This window comes from Gavia stellata, chromosome 4 (assembly GCF_030936135.1).
Source record: "Gavia stellata isolate bGavSte3 chromosome 4, bGavSte3.hap2, whole genome shotgun sequence".
Classification (NCBI taxonomy): domain Eukaryota; kingdom Metazoa; phylum Chordata; class Aves; order Gaviiformes; family Gaviidae; genus Gavia; species Gavia stellata.
In genome coordinates this window covers 76009592-76035326 of record NC_082597.1, presented here as the reverse complement: position 1 = coordinate 76035326, position 25735 = coordinate 76009592, and the positions used below count along the sequence as shown (strand labels likewise).

General features: G+C 43.1%; 1 protein-coding gene across 3 annotated transcripts in view; it reads left to right on the top strand.

The window, feature by feature from the left end:
- Positions 1–25735, top strand: part of ITPR2 (inositol 1,4,5-trisphosphate receptor type 2) — a 262612-nt gene that overhangs the window by 142955 nt on the left and 93922 nt on the right. The window lies entirely within an intron of this gene.

Sequence of the window (25735 nt, the reverse complement as noted above, 5' to 3'; positions counted from 1 at the left end):
TGTACAGTTTTTCCCTGCTGCCTGTGGTGCCAGACTTTTGTACTCCATACACTTCTTAACGCCCGTAAATGTGTGACGGGAATATGTAATGCTTAAGCAGAGCTGCCAGTTTTGGGGAGAAGTGACATAGTCTGTACTCTTTAAGTGTCTAATTATCTCTTGGACTCCTCTCTCTCCCCTTATTGCCCAGTTTTCTCTGCAAAACCAAGTTTTTCAAATATCTCTTTCATCTTGCCTGTGCCTTTGGGTATCAGTAGCTAGATTCAGATTTATGTCAGCTGTCCCTTCTTTTTGAGCCTGATCCCTATGCCTTTTGTGTGGTTTCCTGTTACCTGTATTTCTGAGTATTCTCCAAATTCTTTCAGTGTTATTCACTCTTAAATATGAATCGTAGAGCTATTATCTAATCTCTCAGTGCCGTCACTTTCATTTGTTCACAGCTGACATGTTTAGTCAAGTATGTTGAGGGGTTTCACTTTACCTTGAGAAGAAATATTGATTACAACCCAGTGTCACACTGTTTCACTGTCTTAGGCTTTTACGCCCAGGTATTTTCAGATGTTTAAGTAACAGCGCTTACTCATGTTATTGTACCTGGCAAAATTATCCACCATTCAGGTATACTAGCTATGAGATTCAATCTTAACCCCGATCCAACCTTAAGAAAAAAGGAGGTCTATGGTGATTAAGATGCCCACGCCTATTTCTGGGTGTTTGAGATTTTAATTTTAAAGTTAAATGTTTTGGTCCTGTCATATGATGCGATAAAGTACCAATACATTCTTTTCTCTTTTGTGATAGATGAGCCATATATTAGAAATGGGAAATATTCACAGTGTCTTCGTTTTGATTGTATATTGTTTGTTTTGATTTCAACATATGGACATGGGGACATATTGCCCAGGCTTCTAAGCAACCTGCTAGACAGGATAAGAACAGTGAGATGAAGACAAAGGCAGCAGTAGCAAAACATAAGCCTTGCTCTGTGCAAAAACAACCAGTATACACAGAGAAAACCAACCTCCTCTTCACCTCAAATGTGGGTGGACCCAGGCAGACAAATTTTTTTAATGTCATAACAAGAGTTTCACAGGTGAATCAGATATTATTCCTAATTATTATTCTTACTTATTCTAATAGCTTTCTGGGTCCATAATGCCACTGCATCACGCGGAAAAACTAACTTGCTTTTGTAACTGCATGCTATGATGAACTTTGCCAAACCTCTCCAAAATAATTGCATAGACCCACCGACAGTTATCATCATCTCCGGACTACGGGGTGGGGGGGAAGCTGTGCTTTAATATATGACTTAAAACCAGCAAACGAAAAATTCGCCTGTTTTAATTGCTCTTTGTACCCTGTTGTGGATGCTGATAAAACGAGCCGGAGTGAAGCCAGCAGAGGGAGCGTGCTGTGCTGGCAGGCAGGGGCTCTTCAGCCAGCCAGCCTGGCCTCTGCTTCCCCGCAGTGTCTGTGCCCAGACCCCTCGCGTGACCTCCACCACCTCCAGCCACAGGGCATGGGGGGTGGAAGAGCTGTTTGGGAAACAGAATTTCTCCCTTGTGCTTCCTCTCGAGTCCCATAGATTTTTACACTGAGGAACGTAATGAATCAGTGCAAACAAATAAATGAGTAAATGAACTCGCGTGGTTTGCAAGTGCTGCTGCAGCTTGCTACTCTTATAAGTCATTGTTCATGGTATGGACTTCAGAATAGTAAAAATAGCACAATGAATAGCCTCTTGTGCGTGTTTCCAACTTTTTTTGAACTATTGAGCTCACTGCCTGCAAAGTTCTTCAACTACGCTATGCAGATACTAAAAAAAATTATAGTAGTAAATAAGTAATGGTAGTACCAGAACAAAGCTACAGAGGGACACATGACATTTTGACAGAAAGCCTGAGTTTGTTAATGACCCATCATAATGTATTTTGTGTGATAAATTTGACAGAAATGGTAAACCTCCAGTTTCTGCAGACTTTCCCCCACGGAGAAACAAGGAAGAAATCATGAAATAAAATTTCTTCCTCTCTCTTTCTCATCCCTCCTCATCTCTCCCCCACAGTTGAGATTCAGGTCTGGGAACCTTGCCTTCTACTGTCTTTATCTTTCATTTGACCACTGGAAGGTAGCCTGTTTCATTGAAGGAACAGGAGGAAAAGATAGCTCTAGGTGCTTATTTCACTAGATTTATGCCTGTATCCACTGTCTCACCTGTGTTGTGGCACCTCCCCTTGCCGGGTGCATTTCAGGGCTGCTTGTGCTCTCCTGGCTCCATCCTTGGTTGCCCTTGCAGTCAGCCTTTGAGGCAGCACTTGCTTCTGCGTTGTTTTGCTTAGCGCCGCAACATCTAATCACATTAGGAATCAAAGTTTAATTTCAGAAGTTTGATTTAAGGTATATAAATGACACACAAAACCTCTTGGTCATTGATTGGCTTTCATAAGTAATTGTGGGTGATTATTATGATCTCCCGGGAGTTCTACGTTAAGTCCTAGTCCTATTTGTATTGATTAGGTAACTAACTGGAGTGAAACTTGATCTACAGCCCCTCTCTTACAGATGGCTCTTCCAGAGCAGTGTTAAAACACTTGGGTAAAGCAGCATGCGGAGGAAGTCGACGTTGCCTCTGTTCAGACAGTTACTGTGGTATAGATAAAAGCCTACTTTAGATTGACTGTTTAAGAAAAGAAGCAGGAGAGACAGAAGGGACTGTGTGTGGACTAGATCTGCCCCATCTATGTTTGGTTTTTTTTGTTGCTGGCCATTTTTATACCCATTTTACAAAACCAGAAGGATCTTGGTCTAGAATTTTTTAAATTTTTAGGCAAATCTTTTTTGTCCTTCACTATAGTGCTTGATTTCAGTTTAATTTCTGTGAGAATGCTGCCTCTAGACCTACTTATAGGTCTCACTTTGAATCTGAGTAACATTTCCAAAAGCACCTGAGACGTGTAGACCACTGATGCACGTTCACTTTGTAAATGACTGGAGCAGTTTAAAATCTTAGCATTATCTTGCCGCCCTGCTGAAAACGACTGTCCCTACAACGGAGCTGGTGGGCCAGGAGGGGTGAGTCCTCCCAGTTGCTTCAAAGAGGGTTCAGAAGCTTAAATTAAACCCTCCCTCAGTGAATTGGATGAAGTTGTTGAACTCTTGACCAAAGTGTGCTCATATGGCAACTTCTTAACCCGCTCCAGCTGCTGGCATGTCAATGCCTTGGGCATGGACAACCTTCTGATCTCCCAACTGTTCTTAAATGAGGTCAGCGTCTCGGGGTGGGGGGAGAAATACTATCTCTGATAACATGTGTATATGACAAGTTTAATGTAACATTATTGGCTGTTCAGAGTGTTAATGGATGACAGTGCATTACAGAATACGGCAGAATCCAAGTCTGTATACCCTGCCAACTGGTAATTCCTAAGGGAAACACTATTATAAATAGATTGAACCCTTCAGTAAGGGTTAGTTGTGCTGCAGAACACAGGCTTCATACTTTTTTCCTGCTTTAGGTGTTGAACTACAGTATAAATAATTGAAAACTGCATTTTTAAGTGTCAGTAGAACAAAGACTGTGTAAGCTGCTTAATTGTCAGAAATAAGTAGTTATGCTTTTTGCCTTTTTTGGAAAAACTCATGAAAAATGTCTTGCTCTTATACATTTGCACTAGCTTCATGATTATTTAAAATCATAGAAGTAGCTTTGTAGCCTTCCGTTTTGCAGTGTTAACGTTTCTGCATTCCACTTCAGATATGAAATGTAAGCTAGTCTCTCCTTTTTGTTTTCAGCAACAGCACCAAATACACACATGAAAAAATAGTACAGCTTGGGTGTAAATACAAATGTATTTTATTCCTGTAAGACATAGTCCTTGATACAGCCACTATCGGCTCTTGGTCATTTTGTGCCAGAAGACCTCAGTCTTTTCATATGGAGCTGTTGACAAAACTCCAATGAGTTTGCCAAAAGCAATAGTCCCAGTTCATTAATGTATTGATCTACCAGTCAAGCTGAAACCAGTGGGAGCTGCAGGTCTTTTTCTGCTGGGAAAAATGGTCTCAATGTGTCTTAGATGCCAAGAGATGTTGCCAGGAGCCACTACAGTGTCCCAGCATTGCAGCTCTTTAAATCAAAGACATTCTCAACTTAAACTGCATTCTATTGTATAGCCTCATCTTTTCAAGATGATTTTACTTAATTGCATCTGCGAATTAGGCAGCATTCAGATAAATAGCATATGTAGGTAAAAATAAAAGGGGAAAAAAGATTAATTCTGAATATATGGGGCTTGCTGAATGTATTATACCTTAAAAGGACTCTAATTTTAAATGGGAGGAAGAACCAGATCCAAAATTCCTTTATTTGTGTTACTACTTGCATTTTGGACTAGTGGCACTGCAGGCATTCTGAAGAATTACATTTAATTTTTCACCATTTCTGCTGTCTATTTTATTTGTGCTCATTTATAAAAACGCCTATGTGCTAGCCTGTTTTTTCCCATTGTCAATAGGCCATTCTCTGCCCTAAGCTCAGTCTGGCTGTAAGGTAAGGGGGTTAGAAATACTATAGGAGAATGTTTAAACCCAATGCTGTTTATATTGAATTTTTTAAAAAATCACTTGTACGCTGCAGCTGGTAAAGGACATTTTTGCAGTATCCTTCATTAAAAACTCTCTCCTTAGGAAAACAGCCACAGTTTGAGGGGGATGGGAGGTGCAGGGAGGAAGAATGTTTGGTTACCTCTAGCAGTGGCAGCCTGCTCGCTGTGACCAGCATGTACTTCTGGTACGGTCAGGAAGCCGCTGTTGTGGCTTTATCATGACAGTTACGTGATGAAGTATGGCAGAAAGTTCAAATACAACTGGGACAAACCCCTCCATCTGTGCGATGGTTTACGTGAAGGTGGTGGTTTGCTGCAGAACTGAAGCCTGCACTGATTCATCGCAGTGGAGGATTCAAGCTTTGCTACTGCTGTGAATCCTCTGAGCCACTAATTGCAGTGGCAGGAGCATCAGAGCTTTCAGATATGCAAGACTAAACACTAAATGTGGTCAGACCCTTAAAGTGTGGTAATTTCTCGTTATACCCATATGCTGACATTTTAAAAGCCGAAGAAATAAAACGTACAGAGAACCAAACCAATGCAGTTTCCCTTTTCCCCATCTAGGCTTCAAGCTGGAATAATTAAGCAAAGAGATACCCCAAGGCATGCGATACTGTTGTTTGTAGTAGTTAGGTGTTGTTAGCCACAGTGCTTAGTGCCTCAGGCCATCAGCCACTATGGCATGTTGCTATTGCTGCATGTTTCTGGTGCTTTGACGTGTGGTATCAACTAGACTATTCTGAAGTAGCATCCCTCATCTTTGGGGTATCCCCTATCCCTCCTGTAATGTGCATTGTTCTGGACTAAGGGAGAATACTGCTGTATGCTGTGGGGGATATAGATATTCTGCTGAGTTTCCAATCGTGCATTTATAGAGTGCTTTATTTTGTTGCTAGTGCAAAAACTTAAGAACTTGGTATATGAAAAGCATGACTTCTTTTTAAGGGGAGATTTTTTTCTGGAAGTAACAGGCCTCAGAGATTTGATCCAGCTTTGGACTGTCCCCTGCTTGTGTTCAGAAGCCTCTTCACAGCCACTTTACTTGGGCCAGTTGTGAGGTGCTTATAGTGGTCTGTGTCAAGGATAGTTTCAGGCAGAGTGCATTGCTCTTGTTGACCTGGACAAGAACTTTAAAGTCATTTATCAAGGATAGGTAGGAGACAGCACTTCTGACCTCTTATGAAGTGTAACGTCCTGATCTAGTGAAAGGCAAGAGCACTTTAATCTGCTGCAGTGGGAGTGAAGCACATGCCTAACTACTTTGCAGGACCGGGTGCATTCACGATTTTGCCCTCTCTTCCGTATGTATAATCGTTAACTGCCACTGTGATCCAAATATATTATCTTCAGAGACTTAAAGGTACTTTTAGCGCAGGTGATAGTTGAGTGAGCAATGGTATTCACTACTCACTGGTACTTAATCTTCTTTGTTTCAAAACCTTGGTTATTTTTTGTTTGTTTGTTCTCCAAGTCACAAACAAATCTAGTGGCAGGATGCCAAGGCTGAAAAAACACATGGTTGTAAACACATTTCTTCTGAAAGATTGTAGCCTCTCAGCAGCTCATTTTATCAAATTTTAGGAATATGGTATGTTGCTATCTGGTTTTGTTTCAGAAATTTTAAGCCCGAAATCCTGATTGATAAATTGTTTTGGGACTTGTATCATCTGCCTTTCTCACATATATCATCTTTCCTCTAAAGGAGCATCTCATACTGTAAAATATTTTTTCTGTAGATGCTGATTTAGACAGCATCAGCTAAAACAATAACAAACTGGAGTAGCTTGGTCCTTGCTCTGAACTTCAAATGACCAACTTCTGCTCTGGAATTTCCCCTTTACACAGTGTATGTGACATAATGGTTTAACCCCAAGTGGCAACTAAGCACCACACAGCCACTCGCTCACTCCCCTCCAGGTGGGATGTGGGAGAGGATTGGAAGAGTTAAAGTGAGAAAACTCATGGGTTGAGATAACGACAGTTAATAGGTAAAGCAAAAGCCGCGCAGGCAAGCAAAGCAAAACAAGGAATTCATTCAGTGCTTCCCATGGGCAGGCAGGTGTTCAGCCATCTCCAGGAAAGCAGGGCTCCATCATGCGTAACAGTTACTTGGGAAGACAAATGCCATAACTCTTAATGTCCCCCCCTTCCTTCTTCTTCCCCCTAGTTTCTATACTGAGCACGACGTTATATGGTATGGAATATCCCTTTGGTCAGTTGGGGTCAGCTGTCCCCGCTGTGTCCCCTCCCAACTCCTTGTGCACCCCCAGCCTACGCGCTGGTGGGGCGGTGTGAGAAGCAGAAAAGGCCTTGACTCTGCGTAAGCACTGCTCAGCAGTAACTAAAATATTTCTGTGTTACCAATGCTGTTTTTAGCACAAATCCAAAACACAGCCCCATACTAGCTACTATGAAGAAAATTAACTCTACCCCAGCCAAAACCAGCACACATAAGGATGCTCCTTGTTTTCCCCTTCTTTTTTCGTATCAAGTCCTTTCTACGGATCTGATCTTAAGAACAGCAAACCAACAAGAAGATCTTAACTGCCTGCAAACTGTTTGGCATCCTTCTCTATTACTTTTAGTTAAAAACAAATGGAAAAGAGTGCAAGGGAAGAGACCTGTTTAACAAATGAAACCTTCAGAGTTCTGAATGAGATTCATCTCACCTTACTCAGGTACAAAATTCATGGAACTGATCAGGATCCTTTATGTGAACAAAAACAATTGGATTTTATTTTTGTTGTTGTTTTGAATATAGGTGAGATGAATTTCACTAAAGACTTCAGTTTGTCTAGAAGTTAAATTCCACGCTCACTATAGCTGTTTGAATCCAATTCTACATCATGAAGGCATTGGGATCAAGGTTTTCTTCCTGTCTGGTTTTATTTGTAGATTTTAAATCATGACTATAGCAGCCAAGATTTTTAGGAATTTAGTAGAAGGTTCTAGCAGGGACTGGATTGGCAATGGGCTAGGTAAATGACCGAAGGTATATTGTAGGTTAATATGTAAAATGAGTCAGCAGTTTTATCATATGGTTCACCAGGTGTGTGGAGTTTTCTGTGTGTATATATTCTTATGCATAAATATTTATTTTAAATGATTTATTCCTATTCCATCTCTTTTTTTAATGAGCAGCGTATTACCTCCATGGTGGAGTCATATTAGAAGATAAATACTTGAATGTGCATTCTGTGTCCTACCATATTGGGGTTTTTTAACGAAGTCAAAGTTCTTGCTTAGAATATAAAGTGTCTGATATGCGTTAATGCTCTCAGAATTACTTAACACGAGGAAAAACGTAATTCCCATGGCCGCCCTAATTTTAGTGATTGGTGCTTGTTTAAAGTACCCAGCTGACATCCCAAGATGCCTGTGTCTGTGCTTATTTGCAGAGCAGGAGCGATTCACGTAGGTGCAACAGGGGTTTTCGTACCCTGCCTGTCTGATGCTGGGAGGAGCTACAGTGAGGTGAGAAGGGGAGTTCAAAAGAACATGCGAGTGATGAATATGGGGAGAGAAACAAATTGCAGGCATCCTGAAGTTTGGGATAGTTGCAGTTTTTCTTGGGAATTTGGAGAATAAAACCGCATAAACCTTTTTCCTGACTGTGAGCCTGGAGGATGCTTCTCCCCACACACCTCCCATTCCCTTTTAAGTATTATTTGCTATTCAGAAAGTCCACATTTCTGAGCAGTTTCTGTATCATTGCTGGGTAGCGTTTATAATTTTTACTGGTGAGCACAGAGGAGTGCTGCAGTATTGCAGAAACCACTGTGTGGCAACTGTGGACTTTTCAAAAATGTCTCCTGTCTGTGGGAGCAGATCAGCTGCTGCTGCTTCTGCACAGCTGAATTCCCACAGCAGTCAAATGTCTGCAGTCGTGGAGGGGGCGAGAGAAAATGTCTCCTTTGGTTTTGAATTTCCTTGGAAGGGGAAAAGGGTTCTTTTGTTTTCTGTTTTGTTGTTGTTGACTGTCACAAATTTGCTGTTGCTTTATTTAATATGTTTGAGCAACAACCCTGTTTGTACTTTGCAGTCGTACCAGAGATAGCAGTGAGCAGAATTCAATGCATTGCATTAAGGATGGCCAATGAATATTTATGATAGACCTAGGGAGCCAGTAATAAAAATGAAATCGGCATGATGCCACTAGATCCAAATCTTTGATCTCTGTTTTAAGAGAAAATACAATAAAGCAGGGGATAATGGACTCATTATAATGGAATGGTTAGTTATGGTTAGTTAGGGCAGTGTGAATAGGTGGCGTTACATAAACTGCTTTAGTCCACGATTTATGATTCAGAAAAGTGTTTCAGGAACTGAGTTTCTACAAAAACCCTCAGTTTATGATATTATTCGGTTTAGTCAGTCCAAACACAAAGAACTAAAGATGTAGCTCTTTCAGGTATCAGGAGGGGCAATGCTCTTGCCTTACTAGGGGAAGCAAAAGCAGTAAGACTCGGCAAGGCCCTTCTCCTCAACCTCTTCCTGTGCTTCTGCTCCTCCTCTATCCCCCTGTGAGCAGGTAGGGAGGGTTAAGCGTTGCAGGAAGGTGGAATTAGATTCTACTCTGACCAGGCTGTCTTGTTGGATGCCAGATGTGAGGGGACACTTGGGGTTTTCAGCAGAGAGGGGAAGGCTCAGGGTTGCGCATCACGCAGCAGATGCAAGGGTCCTGGCTGGAGATGTGCGTATGCCCCAGCTGGAGCCACCTACCTCCACTGGGAGCAGGGAGAGACTACTGCAATGTGCTGAAGCAGCCTTGGGGAAGCCTAATGAAGGAGTCCGTATTTGACAGGGACAGGGAGCAGGAGCGAGTGAGCTATTTTTCTTTTTACTGGTTGCAATTACTTGCTTAACACCCCTGCCACACTACGCAAGACGCAGAGGAGGGTTGATTCCAGGCCGTAGATGAAAGCTGATCTTGAAGTCTCTGTCTAGCCAGGCTTGAGGAAGAAATGGAAACTCTGTTTTCTGATTTGTTTCATACTGATGTAATTTATAAGGGACTTCATCACTAATGACATCTGGCAAGGGATTACTCCATAATGTGGTCCAACTCCCCCCCTCCCCCTTTTCAAGAAAAAGAAAGTATATGCTATATTGAACTTTGGAAAACAGCTATTAAGCAACCACAGTAACTGCTTCTGATAGGATTTTTTTTTTTGTCTGATGAGGATTTTACCCAGCATGTTTGGCCTTGGAGGAGTGCCTGGATGGTATTGCCAGCTGGAATTGTCAGAGCTGCTTTGTCTTCTGTCCCAGGAAAACAGAAGCCTGGCGGGCAGTCACTCTCGCTCTTATTTCATATCCCTGCTTAGTCAGAGTTGCCAACCCCAAGCACTGAAAACCCTGAGTCAGGCCACAAACAAATCACGAGATTTGGCTTGAAAATCATGAGATTTTTTAATTACAAGTACTGTATTTGGGATTTCTTTGAGTCTTTAGTGTGTCTGTTCTTCCAATTTTATTCTACGAATCTCAGCACTTGAAATATGCTTTATTAAATTATGCATGTGTTTGTTTACTTAAATGAAAGCCAGGTTCATTTATGGTTACCTGACCTCTGGAGTTTGCGGGGAAAAGACCAGAATATCTAAATGATGTGCGTTGACCAGGCTGCTCAATGAGGGGTCTGTTCTGGAGTTGGTGATTGCCCTGAGGATTATGAGCTTAATTATCTCGGTGTCACTTTGACCCCTAGGCTTTTTGCAGAGAGCTTTTTTGTTGGGCAGAGCCTGAAAGTGTTCTTTCAGTTTATGGCAATGAACACTTTGTGCAGGTTGTGCCTTGTTTACCTTGCAACAGCTTTTCATGGGCAGCACGTGGCACCTTGCCAGTGAGGCCCGATTAATCCATTCTCTTCCCACTGCAGTTTCACCATCGCTCGGGTCTTGCTCGGAGCGCACACGTGCAAAGGCCTTCTGCTGTACACAGCCACGAGCTTAACATGCTGACACGGCGTGGATGTCAGCAAGAGCCTGTGCTGGCTCCGAGCTGGCTGAGCTGTGAGAGAAGGAAACGTGCTCTGAAGGTTTGGGCTAGTGTTGATAACTCCAGACGCAGAGCTGTCACTTGGGGTTGGGGAGAGGACCTTACCACTCTGAAAATTCCTCTTGGCAGAGTTGTCCAAAACATTTTGTCCCCAAGTACTGAGCAACTACACTAGCGATGTCTCCTTACATTCCTTTTTCCTGCAAGCCTTTTATTCCCCCCACCCGCCTTTATTTTTTTAACTACCTTCTTCCTTTTTCATGCAGAAAACTTGATTTTTTGGACTCCCTAGTTGTATATGGTAGCATTTGTGTCCCAATAGCCCCACATCCAGTAGGGCTGGATGCCAGTCTCTCAGGTGCCAAAAAAATTTAGCTAACCTCGACTCTCAGGTTTTTCAGTTTGAAGACTTCTTACTGACTCCAGGGGAACAAGCAGCTTTGCTTGAACCAGGTGTTCTCACATCTATGACCAAGTAGAGGTTCTCAGCTCTAGGGTTCTCTCCAGGCCACTCTGCTGGGTGCAGTTTAGCCCTTTAGGAAATCAAACTCTTCTAAATATACAAATATTTGACTGTGGCTCTCTAAAAATGAAAATCTTTGCATTTAAACAAATGCTGGAAGTCCTGCACATTGTTGGGAAGTTCTTCCTCTTTTACTAGTCAGGGCAGTTTTTTCAAAGGGGCTAGAAATGTTGCTGGAGAACAGACTATGCAGCCTGAGTTCCCTTGATTTTGCGAAGAGACCCATATTAACTAGGTTGCTTTTGTGAGGCAGAGGAAATAACAGTGGTAATTCACTGCTAGCAATAAAAGTGGGTGATGGTCAGTAAATATACCCTGGATGGCACAGAGGATTGTTCTGGTTATATGTCACAGTCTTTATTAAATTTGTCCTGGTTGTTGCTAGCATTTTGTTCGTGTAGTCATTTTAATTCTGGCAATAAAACTGACCATAAGGACCTAGAAGGGGCCTTTTGAAAAATGGAAGTTGAACAGTTTAAGCTCTCCTTTTCTACTTTTTTTCACATTTAAGTATTCTTACAGTGAATAACATCATGCATGGGAAAACCTCAGATTTTGTTATTTGAGTTTGGATTTTTGTTCTGGTGGTGTGTGTGGAAATGTTTCCATGAAATAAAACCAAACCAAAAAACCTCAGCCAGAGTAACAAGTTTAAGAGATTACTTTGGGCTGTGGTATGCTTAGTCAGAAACGAGTAATTTGTATTGTAGAAGTCTGTGCAAAGTGTTACCTATTTCTGCCCGTGTGTGCAAATAACCTGCTACGCCGCACAGCCAAAGGAAAGGGAGTCAAATGAGAGCAGTGCTGGCTGCATTTGAGTATGCCGAGCATGCGTGTTGAGCTAGGATTAGGAGGAGGCAGATGAACTGGCTCCTTCTGGAGTCCTACCTGATGCTCTGTGAGGTTGGTTAGAAGGGTTTGGTCTCCAGAGTGTGGTCTGCAAGGAGTCACTTGACTTAAATGAAGCTCTTTATATAAACAGATTATTTCCATACCTATGATACTGAAAGAGCTTGTTCTAACTCGGTAGCAAATTCTGGCATACCAGGTAATCTAAATACACGTCTTTTACTTCCCTTTTTTTTTTTTTTTAAAAAAAGAAAGAAACAGGAAGTCAACTAGTTGATAGATACTTTAATTCAATATGTGTTTAACCTAATTTTTAAACTCTAAACAATTTGAAATTGGAAAAAAGAAATCCCTTGACTTTTTAAACCATCTCTGTCTTTCCTATTTTTGCACATACTTTTTCCTTTTCTCTATGTTCTGATTTTTAGCTGAAGAAAGACTATATTTGAGAGCAGGAAAGGAAGAGTTGCTGGGATAATGTTTTCTTTTGAACTGGCAAACAGTTTATGGCTTCTGTGTCTTAAGTTCAGAACTTTGATCACTATCTGTCGGTTTTGCTACTAAGCTCTATATAGTATGATTTTACTATTGAGCCAGCTGGGGCTCTGCCCCCTGCAAGAACCGTGAGGTAATAAAATCAGAGCAAATTAAAAGTGTTTTCTTGAGCCCTCTGCACGATTCTGAACGATTAATTTCCCACTGCAGCTTTGCCAGCTGAAAAATAGCTGCTTTATTGCCCCGGCCAACGCTGTGCACGTACATCTCCATCTTCCAGCAGGGGCCTCCAAAGCCACAGGAGGTGGCAAACCAGCCGCCGGGCAGCTGCAGCAGTGCACAAAGGGGCTCTTTCAGACACGTTCTTGCTAGAAAAGCACATGTGCAGCTAAAACAAGTTACAGTGCCCATCTGACTTGAGCAAGAGCCACCCTGGGGAAACTGCCTTTTTTTTTTTTTTTTCCTGAAATTGGTGAATAGATACATTGCCCTAATGCTTGTTTCTGACTTGATGAACACTGTGTTTGGGCCCAGGACTTGGTTCATTCTAGATTTTTCTGTTGTGAGAAGGGTTGCTGAAGGACAAGGGAAGGGAACTGATCTCCCCTCTGATGGGCTACTGGAATACGGCATCGCTTTCTGCCCTGAGTCTGCTGCCCAGTGATGTACCATCGCTATGGACACGTGTCAGTGCAGCAGAGGTACTTCTAAGTATCACAAGCTAGCTCCCGTTTTGGGCTCCTCTCCAGAGGACCGAATGACTCACCTTTAAAGAAGGTCTCTCTGAAAGTGGAAGCAGGACTTTGCGTATGACAGTGTGGAACCTAGCAGTTGGCAGGGCGCCTGTTTTCTCCTCCTTAAATCAAGCAAACTGTGTGCTCCTGGGCGTTGTGAATGAAAGATTTGTTGAAAAAAATGGTATGAAGTCTTAACAAACACTGATTTAGTAAGCTTGGCTTTGGATTATCTACATAAATTCTTGTTCTTAAGTTGGCTTCTATCAGGAAAAAGCATGCTTTTTAAAATTTACTGAAATGTTGGCATACATGAAGAGAGTCACTTCTTGAGTCGTACAGACTTCAGAGACTCTTCCTGCTGTGTTGGCCAACTTGACTTGCAGTGCCTGTTCTCCTGAAGAAAGAATTCTGGGTCAAGGTGGCTCCAAAAATCTGCAGCCCAAGAGGGTGATCCAAGAAAAGAGAAAGCACAGGGACTGGTATGTAGTACCCTCCCTTGCAAACCTCCCTGTGGTATGCAAGCACTGATGCTGGGGATGGGTGGGGTGGCTAGCAGCTTCCCAGTCGGTAAACTGGGTATCGGTATGAGGCCGGCACAAGTTGGGATGTGCATCAACTCTACGCTCCTCCCAGCACTCAGCTGTGATCTGTGGGTGTTGTATCTAGTGGTGCAGCCCTGCAGATGGTGACAGTGGTGGGAACCCCTTGCCTTGAAGTGGAGCTAGCCCTCGTCTTTGACATGGGGTGGAGCACGTTTTATCCCCAACAGTAAATACATACCCATTATTACGTAGTGCCTGCCTTGTTTGTGGAGAACCCTTCCAGGGGAGCAACACTTGGTGTGCTGAGTGTGCGCTAAGCGGGAGAAGGCTGTTCCCCAGACCTCGCTGCACGTGCTTGGCCGCTGCTCAGGGTGAAAGCCGGGCACGGGTGCCAGCAGGACGTGGAAGAGCCATCACCCGGCCCCTCCGCAGCGAGCGGGACGGGAGGGCGGGCGGCCCTCGGCCGGCTCGGGGCTTGCCAGCCCCAGAGCCCTGCACAGGTGCTGCGGCCAGCGGCAGGTGCCCGAGGTGTGGCTGTAGGTGGCTGCCGCCTGGCAGGGCAGCAAACCCGGCCGCAGCCTGCGCTCCCGCGGTAGCCAGGGGGTAGCATCGGCGGGAAGGGTCGAATCCGAGGCGCAGGGTCTTACCCTTCACAGCCTACACCTCTCGGGCCGCTGTGGTCGCCTTTGCCTGGCGAGTGATGTAATGAACTGTGTTCGTCCGTCAGAGGAACGGTCCCCTCTTCCGTTGCCGCCGCCGAGGCCCCCGAAACATGTGACTGCGCATGTGAGCGGTGCGGGGCCGGGCGCTGCGGGGCCGGGCTGCCGAGCCGCTGAGGCGGGGGCGCGCGCGGTCGCCCCCCCCCCCCCCCCCCCCCCGCTCCGGCCGGCGGCAGCAGCAGCATCGCGCCGTTATGTAACGCCCGCAGTGTCTGGCCGCGCGCGCGCCGGCGGGGGCGCGTCACGTGTCCCGCGGTGCTCCCGGCCCTGAAATTCAATTCGATTGCTGTGAACGATCGTGAGGCGGCATGAGATAAGCTGTTGCTGTTGGACACTAGAAAGCAAATGGGTTGATTAGCTGCCCGTGAATTGATAAATTGCTCTTGTAATTCCGGCGGGGATATTTGCATCGCGTATACATCACCGCGCCACCAAAACGAGCCTGAAATGGAGCATTATGTAACCTGGCGTCAGCAGCAGCAGCAGCGGAAGGGAACAAACAGCAGTCTCTCCTCCTCCTCCTCCTCCGCTGCCCTCCCGTTGCCAGAAGATCAGGGAGCGATGCTTTGCTGCTGCTCGGCGCAGGGCTGCGGCCCTCGCCGGCTCCGCCATCGCCTCTAAGAGCGGTTCCTTAGGCAGCAAAGCTGACTCTCCAGGTTTCGGGGTGATTGACGGGTTAGTCGTCAAGAGGCTGACGGCAGAGGATGCTGGTTTGCAGAGGCTGAAGTTTCTGCATGCAGGTGGCCTGTTAGGACTTTCCATAAATTACTTTACGTGTGAGACTCCCTGGTGGCCTTCCACAGGGGTGTCTGTACGAAGCTGCAAATGTTCTTGCCATGAACCTCTTGCCTTTATCCAGTTCTCTGCAGAAAGGAGGTCCTGTGACTGCGGGGAAAAAAACGTGGAGGAACCGGGGCAGCTTAAAATTTAAGCCACGATTTTTATTAATAAGCAGCTGAGGAACAACTTGACATAAACAGAGCTGAAAGAGAAACGATTCCCCCATCCCCACCCTGCAACGTTCCCCCCATCTTTTCTCCAGAGTATGTCATCGTTCCTCCACTGATGGAAGCTAATGTTCATTGTCTTGCCCTTGAAAAGAGTAATATTGCTGCCCAGGAGCTGCGAAGACACCAAACCCTCTGAAATTTTAAGCTGTATTAAATCTTCTCTGCTTTCTAAGGACCCAAATATACTGTTTACAGGCAGTCTGGCTGCATGGCAGTCAAAACACTTTCTTCTTAAACATATCCCCTGCCACCACTATAGTAAGAAAATAGCCATTTATAAAGCTGTCCTTGCAACAAAATCCAATGTTGTTTGATAAGATCAGGTATACTGGTTGTGCATTTGGGGAATATTCAGCAGATAATATCACTTTATATGATACACATTCTATTATCCTGTATTTATTATATTTCCAAGAGGAAGTTATTGTTGGAGTAGCTTTTTTATTAATAAGCATCACAAAATGGTATTTTTTCTGGTGTTTAGAGTTTTTTCTCTTCCTTTCTATTTCTCTTCCTCTGTTCTTTCACTTCATTTCTACATATGCAGATATACCGATGTTTAAATACACATTGCGATGTATAATTATATAACCCTGTCTTGCAGAGCACTGAAGTATGATCCCTGGCTTTATCTTCTGACTATTTTTTAAAAGTAACAGTTTTTATGTATAATCTAGCACTATCAAAAGACAGAGGGAAGCCTGCTGCAGCTACATAAGGGTCATTTTACACAAATCAGACCAAAAATAATACAAATTATATCCCAATAATATCATATGCTACTTTTCTGCTAGCCAGCAAGTCTTAAATCCAGAGTGTATAAATGTGTTTGCTAACGAGTGGATACTGAGTTGATTTAATGAGTTGGTGATGCAGTTGGTGACTGCTCATTATCATCAGAGAATTTAACTTGCTGCAGCAACTCAGAAAATAAATGAGTGTAGCTCAGACTGTACTGTGCTGTGAGCGAAACGAGAACTTTTCCTCTGCGCAGCTTTAGCAGTCTTTGGTTTCTCCTGCTTCATATTAGCCATTCTGAGCTGTATTTAAGATCCCTTTACCGTCCATTGCTAATCCATCCGAGGAAGGGTAAGGACCTGCCTCTCATGCGCAGAAGCAGTGCCCAAACAGGTAAGCAGAATCAGAGGTCTTGACAGCTGGAGATTAACAACATGCTCCCTCTCAGAATAAATGACCATTCTTCTCCCAGGCTGTAGTGAGAGAATATTAGGACCCCGATTATCATCTAGTGGGCATTACAGGAGATAAAGGAGCTCTAAAGGTGTGGAAAGCTCTAAACAGAACTTGAGCAGGTCAGATGGCTTATGAATGAGAGCAAGTCAGGAGTCCTGGTTAGCTCTGCTGGTGACTTGGTATGGTCTTAGACTGGTCAAATGAAAACATGTTGTTCAGATACCACTTACTGAAAGAACATAATGAAAATCTTCACATTTTGATAGTTTTTGTCGGGCTTCATTCCTTTGGTATCAATGTGCCCTGAGAGCTGTGGGTTAGTAGATACTGCAGAAGCACAGCACATAAATAGTAACAATGAAATTTGTTTTGTTTTGGAGTTGATAAAATACCAGTGTCTTTCCAGTTTAGGGTATAAATACAGTAGAAGAGGTTTGTGTGCTTGCACTTCAAAACAAAAGTTCTTTATCCTTACAATATGCAATCAAAAAGAAAACTTGATTCTTTTCCTCCCTCCATGGTGCAGAGTTTTAGAAACTGGTTCTGATTGCTCATGCTTTGCTGCTGTCACATAATTTTTACACAGTGCCGGAACTCAGAGATGTATGTAATGAAACTTTAAAACTGTGTTGAGTTTTAGAAATGTTCACCTGTTTTTAAAAAAAAAGCCAACCTACCGAGAATTTTAAAAATAGACCAAGTCCTCCTGGAATTCAATTACAGATGCCTGCCAGCTGCTTCCCCTGCCTGGGACCCGCATTTCTAGCTTCTCTGTTCCTCTAGATGTTCCTTGCAGGGGAACAGCCCGTGTGACATGACTCATGAACAGACAGATTGGAGAGAGAGGTGCTCGGGTATGGCCTCCCCTGCCAGCCCTCCATCCCACCTCCTGCTTGGGCTGTCCTTTCATAGTCACGATTTGAGCTGTGCGATTGTTGTACAACGTGGATACCGGCTGTGCGGCTACTGCTGGGACTAGCACTTTATTCTCAGGCTATGTGCAATGACTTTCTGAAAAGCTTTTTATTTAGGCCCTGTAGCGCTGCATCTTACAAAAAACAGTGTAAGAATCCCATCTTCTTGGATCTGTATTCTGGCTGAGTTCACAGGCACACATTACATCCCCCATTTGCTAAAACACTGAAGTGCAGACCCTGAGCAAAACTGCAGGCTTCATTTCCCCAGAAAATGTATGCAGATTGTAATACATTTGCCCATAAATGCATGCGCTGGATTCTCCCATAATATGGACCCTGCCCTTAAGGAATTGTTTCCAAACTCGTAGTGCAGGGTCAGGGGGAAAAAAAAAAAAATCTGTGCTTACTTATTAAATTACATGTACTGTCTTTTGTTGTGTATCATCCTTTTTGGTCTGGTCGCAGATGATTCAGCTGTCCGGTTCCAGGAGAACATTTTCCAGCAATGTCGTTTGGATGTAATCCTTTTTCTGGTATTGTCCTGTTTTACCCCCATAGGCTTTCTGAGCGTGTGTGCCCATCTGTGTGTGGCTGTGGCAGGAGCTTTCCATCCAGTCTAGCTGTCTGCAGGATCTCACTGGTTCTGTGCTGCCTTGCTCTCTTGGGTATCGTTTTACTCTTTGATTGGGAAGAATATGGTTTGAGGGTTTGTGGCAGAAATTCATTTACTAATTCATAGGGGAGGGAAGTGGGGGAGGGGAAGGAAGGGAAATAATTCTTTGGTACAGAACAACAATCCTCCAAGGACATAGTTACAGCATTTCTTGTTAAAGTACAACGTGTTTGTTTTCAAATCGTGTAGAAAATGCACTGATTCTGTGGCTTAGGCTATTGCATTCTTAACGCACAGCTATGATGCTGGGGCAGCTACAGCTGTTCCTGGGCTGAGCAGTTCCCTGCTTCGTGTCTGGTCCCACTGATTTCGGGGGAAACTACTTATTCCCAGGTCTTCACGTAATGCGACGTTACTGACTGACAGCTGGAGACATAAAGTTGAATGCTGTGTTTGATTTGAGATTTCTCAGTGATTTTTAATTTTGATGCAGGCATCACAGCAGAACTGCATTTAATTAAGAATCTGATCCATAGCTCTTAGATTTAACTATGGGATGTGCCTGCTTACAGCGTGCGGTGCTGCCCTGCATTAGGGATCCCCAGACTAGCTCCACATTAACTCATTAACTAATTTCACTAGCAGTATTGTGCAGCTTCCCTTTCTGGTGCTGTCTTGTTTTGTGTTTCCTGAGGTTCCTCTCCGTAGTGTTGCATGGATGCACCCACAGGCTCTCCAGAACTGAGTTCAGATCTGGTGTTAAAATCGAGCAGTTGTTTGCTGTTTGATATGTAGATATTTTTTTTTTTTCCTTCATAAGATTTTAAGTTAGGTTAAAGGTCGTTGCTTCCAAATTTTATTTTTAAAGGAGCCCGATACCTGTGTGATAAACGTGATGAAGCTGATGTCTGAGAAGCAGAAGTGCACATAGCAAGTCACTGGAGCTGACAGATTTTAAAGGGCTGTAGCTGGTTGTGTAAGCCACTAGCTTGGATGGTTTGATGTAATGCTGTTTCCAGACAGTGTGGGGATTGCATGTGCCAGTGCTGTGTGTTGCCAGACAGAAACCACAGCAATTCACCCTCAACATAATTACCACCTACAGCAAGGCTCGCAGCTTTTAAACGAGGAGGAGTGGGATTCTTTCTCTAGGAAAACACCAAGGAGTTTATGTCTTGCTTTAAATCTACCTAATCTCTTCATTAGAAGGGCAAGGAATAGCAACAAACCTCAGCCAACATTGCACGTAATGAAATAATTTTGAAATACTCTCTTTGGTGTTAAACTGTAGCACGGGCAGAATCCAGAAAAATCAGGTGGTGCATCTTACAACTCGTACAGTGTCAGCGATGGTTTTGGATGTGTGGCATAGCTTCTGTCACATGTGAGGCTTTAATATGCATTTTCAGTACCTCGTTTCCCTCTACCGGGATGCAATTATAATTATAGCTCTAGCCATTTATAGGCTTCTTTTGGATGGTTGTTTACTTAAAATACCCAGGAACATTGTTAGAGGGGAAAATACCAAGTTAAAACTTTGTATTTAATTCTTTACTTCCTTTCCTTACCTACTTTACTAATTCCCCTCATTAATATATTAAGAATCAAATTGACTTACGATTATTGAGGTTGCTTGCGGGTAGATTTGGGGGGGTTTGTGTCCTTCATGGAGCGCAGACATGCAAAAATAGATACTTGGGATTTTATTGTTTTGCCGTGCTGATAGGAGCAACAGATCAGGGAAATGTAAAGTGGCTTCCTTTGCACCTGATCCAAATCCCATTAAAGCCAGTGAAAAGATTTCTAATGACATTAGAGCCATGATGGGATCACTCCAGCCACACTTTCCTTGTACCCTTGCTGCTAGCATTGCCTGCTCCGTGTTCACTGTGGGCTGGTGTCTGGATTCCCGTCCTTTGTATTAAAATGAGCAGCATAAAAGGATCAGTCATAAGAAGTAGGAAGTTTTCCACCCGTCCCCACCAAGAAACTGATCTTTACTGGTTTAGAGGTTTCTCAGTCATTGCACCTGCTCCTCACTGTTACAGAACTAAGGTAGTTGTAGTACAAATGGTGATGGGGAGAGCTTAGATCAAAACTAAGGATTATTTTTTGCCAGTGAGTCTGACTGCGTGGGGACCTAAGCACCCACACTGCTCTCAAATAAACTAAGTGGGCCCTTGGCGCTCTGTTACTTTCAAATCTGCCTACTTAATACACCGATAGAATCAGTTACTTTGGCATTTACATGATCTATATTACTCCTTCTTGTAATTATGGGCACAAAGAAAGGCTGATATTAAAAAAGTGGTCTCTTGTGGCACAGATCTAGGGTATTAGTCATTTGGATGAAGAGAGTTTAGTTTTTGCTCGTGCCCCTTTTGCATTTGTACCGTGTGTGCCACGAAGGCTGAAAGAAGGTTCTGTGCTAGCAAAAACTTAGGGTGCCTTCAGTGGAAAATTTATTACAGTGTGTGGAAACTCACCCACTGCCAAAAGCATTTGACAAAGCATGGAAGGAGTCCACTTTTCCTCTGTTAGATAGGTCTGCAAAAAGTTGGAGGACTACATGTTATTTGACTATGAAACATTTTAGGTATGCACATCTGTATTCCACTGAATCTTCTGAGCTGAATGCACCTGACAGGCACACCTATCTGCATCTGAGATCAGCTCCAACTTCTCTGCGTACTTCTTAGCTTGTAACTAGCAGCTCTTCCAGCACGTTGTTTAGTGGCTGTGCCCCTTTCATAAAAAGGGGTTTGACCGTTACAGCTTTGCAATAAATACATCTGTAATCTTGTTGTAGAAGCATCTTAATTAGTGATGTAAGAGCCAGCTATGAGCACCGCATTCGATCCATGTGAGCTCCTAGTTGTGGAACAGTTTATGTTATCATAAATCTCCTTGAGATAGATTTTTCATCCCCTGAAACGCAACACTAGCCTCACCTGCACATGAACTTCTTTTGTGTATAATTTAATACCAAAAGCAGGAGAAAGCATCTTAAGTAATTTCCTGTGAACCTTTGCTCTAGGTGAAGGAGGAGACAGATGCATTCACTGTCTGAAAAATGGTTGACTGCTGGATCAATAGATCAGATAGTTCGGTGGGCAGGGGTGAATATCCTTTGCCACTATTAGAGACAGTGGTATGAAGCAGATTTTCTTTTTCTATTGAGAGTGTCTGTCTGCCAGGTGGAGTGGTATTTAGGCCGAGAGATGGGCTGGCAGTCGTGAAGCCATGCTTGTCCAGCTAAGAAATCTATGTCATCTCTCGGCTGCTGAAGGCGTTCAGTAGGCACACAGCTTACTGCCCAACAGGCACGTTTAGCGTCTCCCCACAAAGACCCAGTGATCTTTGAAGGACGTGGGAATAGAGTATAACATTTCATGTGAAATAGCTGTCCTGTAATGTAGTCAGCATGTGTGATACCATAAACCCAGTGGTAGATATTTACAGAGTAACTTGCACTGTTAAAGGGAAACTTGAAAAGGGAAAGCTTTTTGTAATCAATAATTGAGTCATTTTAACTCTGGCTGCATCCCCTTCCGCCTGTGTTGTGTTAGCTCAAGTTCGGAGTCCTAATTTCGGTAAAACTTCAGGCAGGAGGACAGTATTCTGAGGCAAGCTGCCTACCTGCAGGCCCCATTATCATCAGGGACCATAGCATCTTTCAGGAGCAGACTGTAAATTAAGGCCTGCAAGATCTGGCCATTTCCTCTCAATCCTGCTTTTGTCTTTTGCTTTATGATACAAGATTTATATTCGCATGTCAAGAAAACAGATCATAACGGTTATCTCGGAATTCATTGTTATTTTGCAGTGGGTTTATGAGGCCAGTAGCCTAATGCTGCAAAGTTGTTTGTAATGTTAAGCTTCTACACCTAAAGCAGTGAGGTATCCATGGTAACTGTCTTGCCTGTACACGGTACCCCAGGCTGCCTTTTCACACAGGTCAGAGCACGCACATTCCCAGATACTGACTCAATTTAGGCTGCCTTGAACATCGGGTATTTTTAAAAAGACACTAGCTCTGACTTTTTTTTTTTTTAATAGAATTTTGTATTTAATTAGCCATTTGAGCCTCTGCATTCTGCTGGTGAAAGCAATATAAAAAGCCTTTGCAACTCTAAATATGCCTGTTGCCCAGACCTGTTCAAATTAAACCTAAGTCTTGTGCTGAAAATGTTAAGGGCTTTGCAGCAAGGAAATTCCAAATTAAAGTTTATTCTTTACCACCGAAGAATCATCCTAACGTGAAGTTTACAACAACACAATTTCATCTATGATGTCCTCTGTCAGGTACTCAGTTTCCTTTGACTTCTCTTGTAGTTGAGGGTGCTCCAGGATTAGACTCCAGAGATTATCCTCCTTCCTTCCCCATCTTCTTGTTGATTTGCAAAGTACGTCTTCATTGAAGATTTGTTTCTGTTCTAACCTCTAATGGTTTTTTTACTGTTGTCTGAGGTACTTATCTGCATATACCAAAGCCTGAGGAAGATTCTCTGCAAAACTAATGCTGTGCTTGGAACTTTTTTCACCTGCCAGCCTCCTTCCATCTTATCCTGTCCTTTTTTTTGACATAATTTTGCTTCATCTTGGTTTGTTCTGTCGGTTCCAATGCTTTTGCTACAGTGAATCATCAGGTGCGTTTCTTCTGAGTGTTCAGGTTGGTGATTTGAGTGTGGAGGAGGAGGAACAGCCTCAGCTTTTAACCAGATGCTTCTTTCCCAAATGCTCTCTTGCCCTTTTCCAGTCTCCTCCAGAGCTGTTTTACCAAACAAGGAGGCATGATTACCAGAGTTACTGAGGGGGAGAAGTTACAAATCAAGTGTCGCATGTATTATAATGTGTCTTTGGTACAGCCAGGGGACAGGGAGGAAAAATGCAAATTCAGAGGGGACAAGAAGGAAGAAAAAAGATGGAAGACAGCAAAGCAGGAGAGACAAAATCCAGATCCTCTCCTGGTCTTCTACATCATCCCTTCTGCACTATATAAATCTGTCAAGCTTTTGGCCGAGTCTTGGCAGCTCTGGGTGCCACAGCTAGAATACTAATACTTGTTTCTATGTATAGTGAATTTTAGGCCAGAGAAGGACATTAAGTATGTAGGTGGAAGCATCCGCATGACACTCAATCCGTAGCAGTCAAAAAGCCATTTCATCATCAAGTGGACTCACAGGGAGACAGAAAGGCGCTTAATATGTATAGGGAACCAATTTATGTAACAAAGTCATTGCAAAGTTGTAATTAATCAAAGGAACTAAATAATGGTGACATTCTGGGCAGTGTTATTTAGGGCTAAATGAGGGATCTGGTGTTCATAGACTGTCATCAGAACTGAGAAGTCTGATGCTGTGGCTGTCTCTGCCGTGCAAAGGCATTCTTCAGTGTCTTAGAGGATGAGGTATTTTGGACTTTGTTAGTACAAGAACAGAAAAGTCATCTGTGGGAGGCAGAAGGACAAGTTTGGAGAGTTACCTGGCTAGCAAGCGAGCGTGGGTACCCAGGTCAACACCAGCAGAGTGTCTTGCTGAAGAAGGGAGCCTAGAGCTTTTCTCCAAGAAGCTGCCTTTTGTTTGAAAGCTAAAGTGTTTGTAACTGCCATCGTTTTTATATAAACCAGTAGTATTTTGCTAGGCAAAGATGAGGACAGATGAAATGCAGACCTTTTTCGTGTTAGGATTTTGATAATGTGCGCTCTTGTTACGGCAGTTCTGCTTTTTGCCTGTTGAATGTAGGCTTCCAGTTGATACTTTGGGTCACTATAGTGCTCTGCTCTGGGTGTCTCCTCATCGGAGATTTCATAAAAACAGTTTTTCTCATGAAGCTACATTGCACTGCACTGGTTTTTGGATCCAATACAAATAGACTTGGTGCACTTCATGTTCTCTTTTAAACACATGCGGATTGCCAAAGAGGATCAGACCAGAGGATTAAGAGTGCTGTCTCTCTGTGTGGCCATCACCAGATGCTTCAGAAGGTCTAAGAATCCCCACTGTAGGCAGAGCTGCAGTTTTCTATTCTTCCTGCAGTCTTGGGATAATCCTTAACAGTAAGATCATAAATCTGTGGCCCCTAAAGCATGAGATTTTGTCTTCTTTCCCATAGTTGTTTTTTTAACATTTGCTATTGTAACTGGTTTTGCTTGTTGTCAGTAGAAATGCCCAAATCCTGTTTGAGTCTTGCTGAATTCTTGGCATCAGTGGCTTCCCATGGTGATGAGTTCTGCCATCTAATTATGTACGGGTTAACAAGTATTTCCTTATCACTTTTTCATTGACCATCTTTACATGCCATTGAAGGCCCTTTCTTGGGTGGGAGAGGAAAGAGGCATTCCCAACCTCCCCATCTCCTTACCATTCATACTTTTCTGTACTGCTGTCACATCTTTTCATCTCTTTTCCAAGGTGAGCAATCTCAATCTTTAATACCACAGTTTTTCCACACCTTTGTGTGCTCTCAGCACTTCTCTGAGCCTTCTAAGAGGTGGCAACCTGTAGTAAACACAGAACTTCAGATGAAGCTGTGCTATTGATCTGACTTAGGGCACTAACTTAGTCTATACTATTTCCCACCTTACTCAACCTTTTAACAAGGTTTTCATGGAGATACGCTAACTAAATGCAGCAGCTATGCTGCATTCAGAACAGAGGATTTTACTAATAATCGGAATAGACTGAGCTGTGAATCATGTAGCCCCTAAGACTCTTGATGGGTTTTATTTTGTATTCATTCAAAGCACTGACTGGCTGGCATGCGTATACAGTCTAATTTCCAGTTATTGGAACTGTAAAGTTCATCTTGGTTTTCATAATGCCATTGAGCCCTAATGTTGGGATGTTGCATGGCATTTATCAGAGAGATGTCATTAGTGGGGATATCAGTACTCTTGAAACACAGCAGAAAAAATTGCAGTCAGTTATAGGACCTCCAGAGCAGGTTTTCGGCAGGCTCACCGTCAATCTATGCTGTACTTAACAGCTCTAAAGAAGCATATGACATTGTATTTCCATAGCTACATGCTGTGCATGTACGAACATTCCAGTGATAATGTATTTCTCCTTGGAAGCAATAGAGATTTAGGCGTTATAATGGCAACAGCTTCATAATAAATGTATACTAAAATATATTATGATGAAACAGCTATTGCACATGTGCAGCAATCTTATCTCTGACATAAATAACTCAGCAATTTTAGCAAATATCAAATATAAAGGGGCAATTTAATATTATGGGTGAACAGCTTGCATATTAAATTTTATATAAACATGAATCTGTCTTTTAGTAGTGGGAATGTGAAAAGCTGAGACAGCCTCATGAAAATGTGTCTTCGTCTCCCCCTTGTCTCTAACTTTGAGCAGCTGATGTAATTTCAAGCAAATTTTGGTCATTTTTTTCAATCAATTCTAGAGTTGCTTGAATTTGGGGTTTTTTTCTGTTCAACCTGGAAGAGAACTTTTTCCTGATCTTGTGAAACTTGGCATTTAGAAATTGCTGTTGCTCCTAAAATAAGATGACAG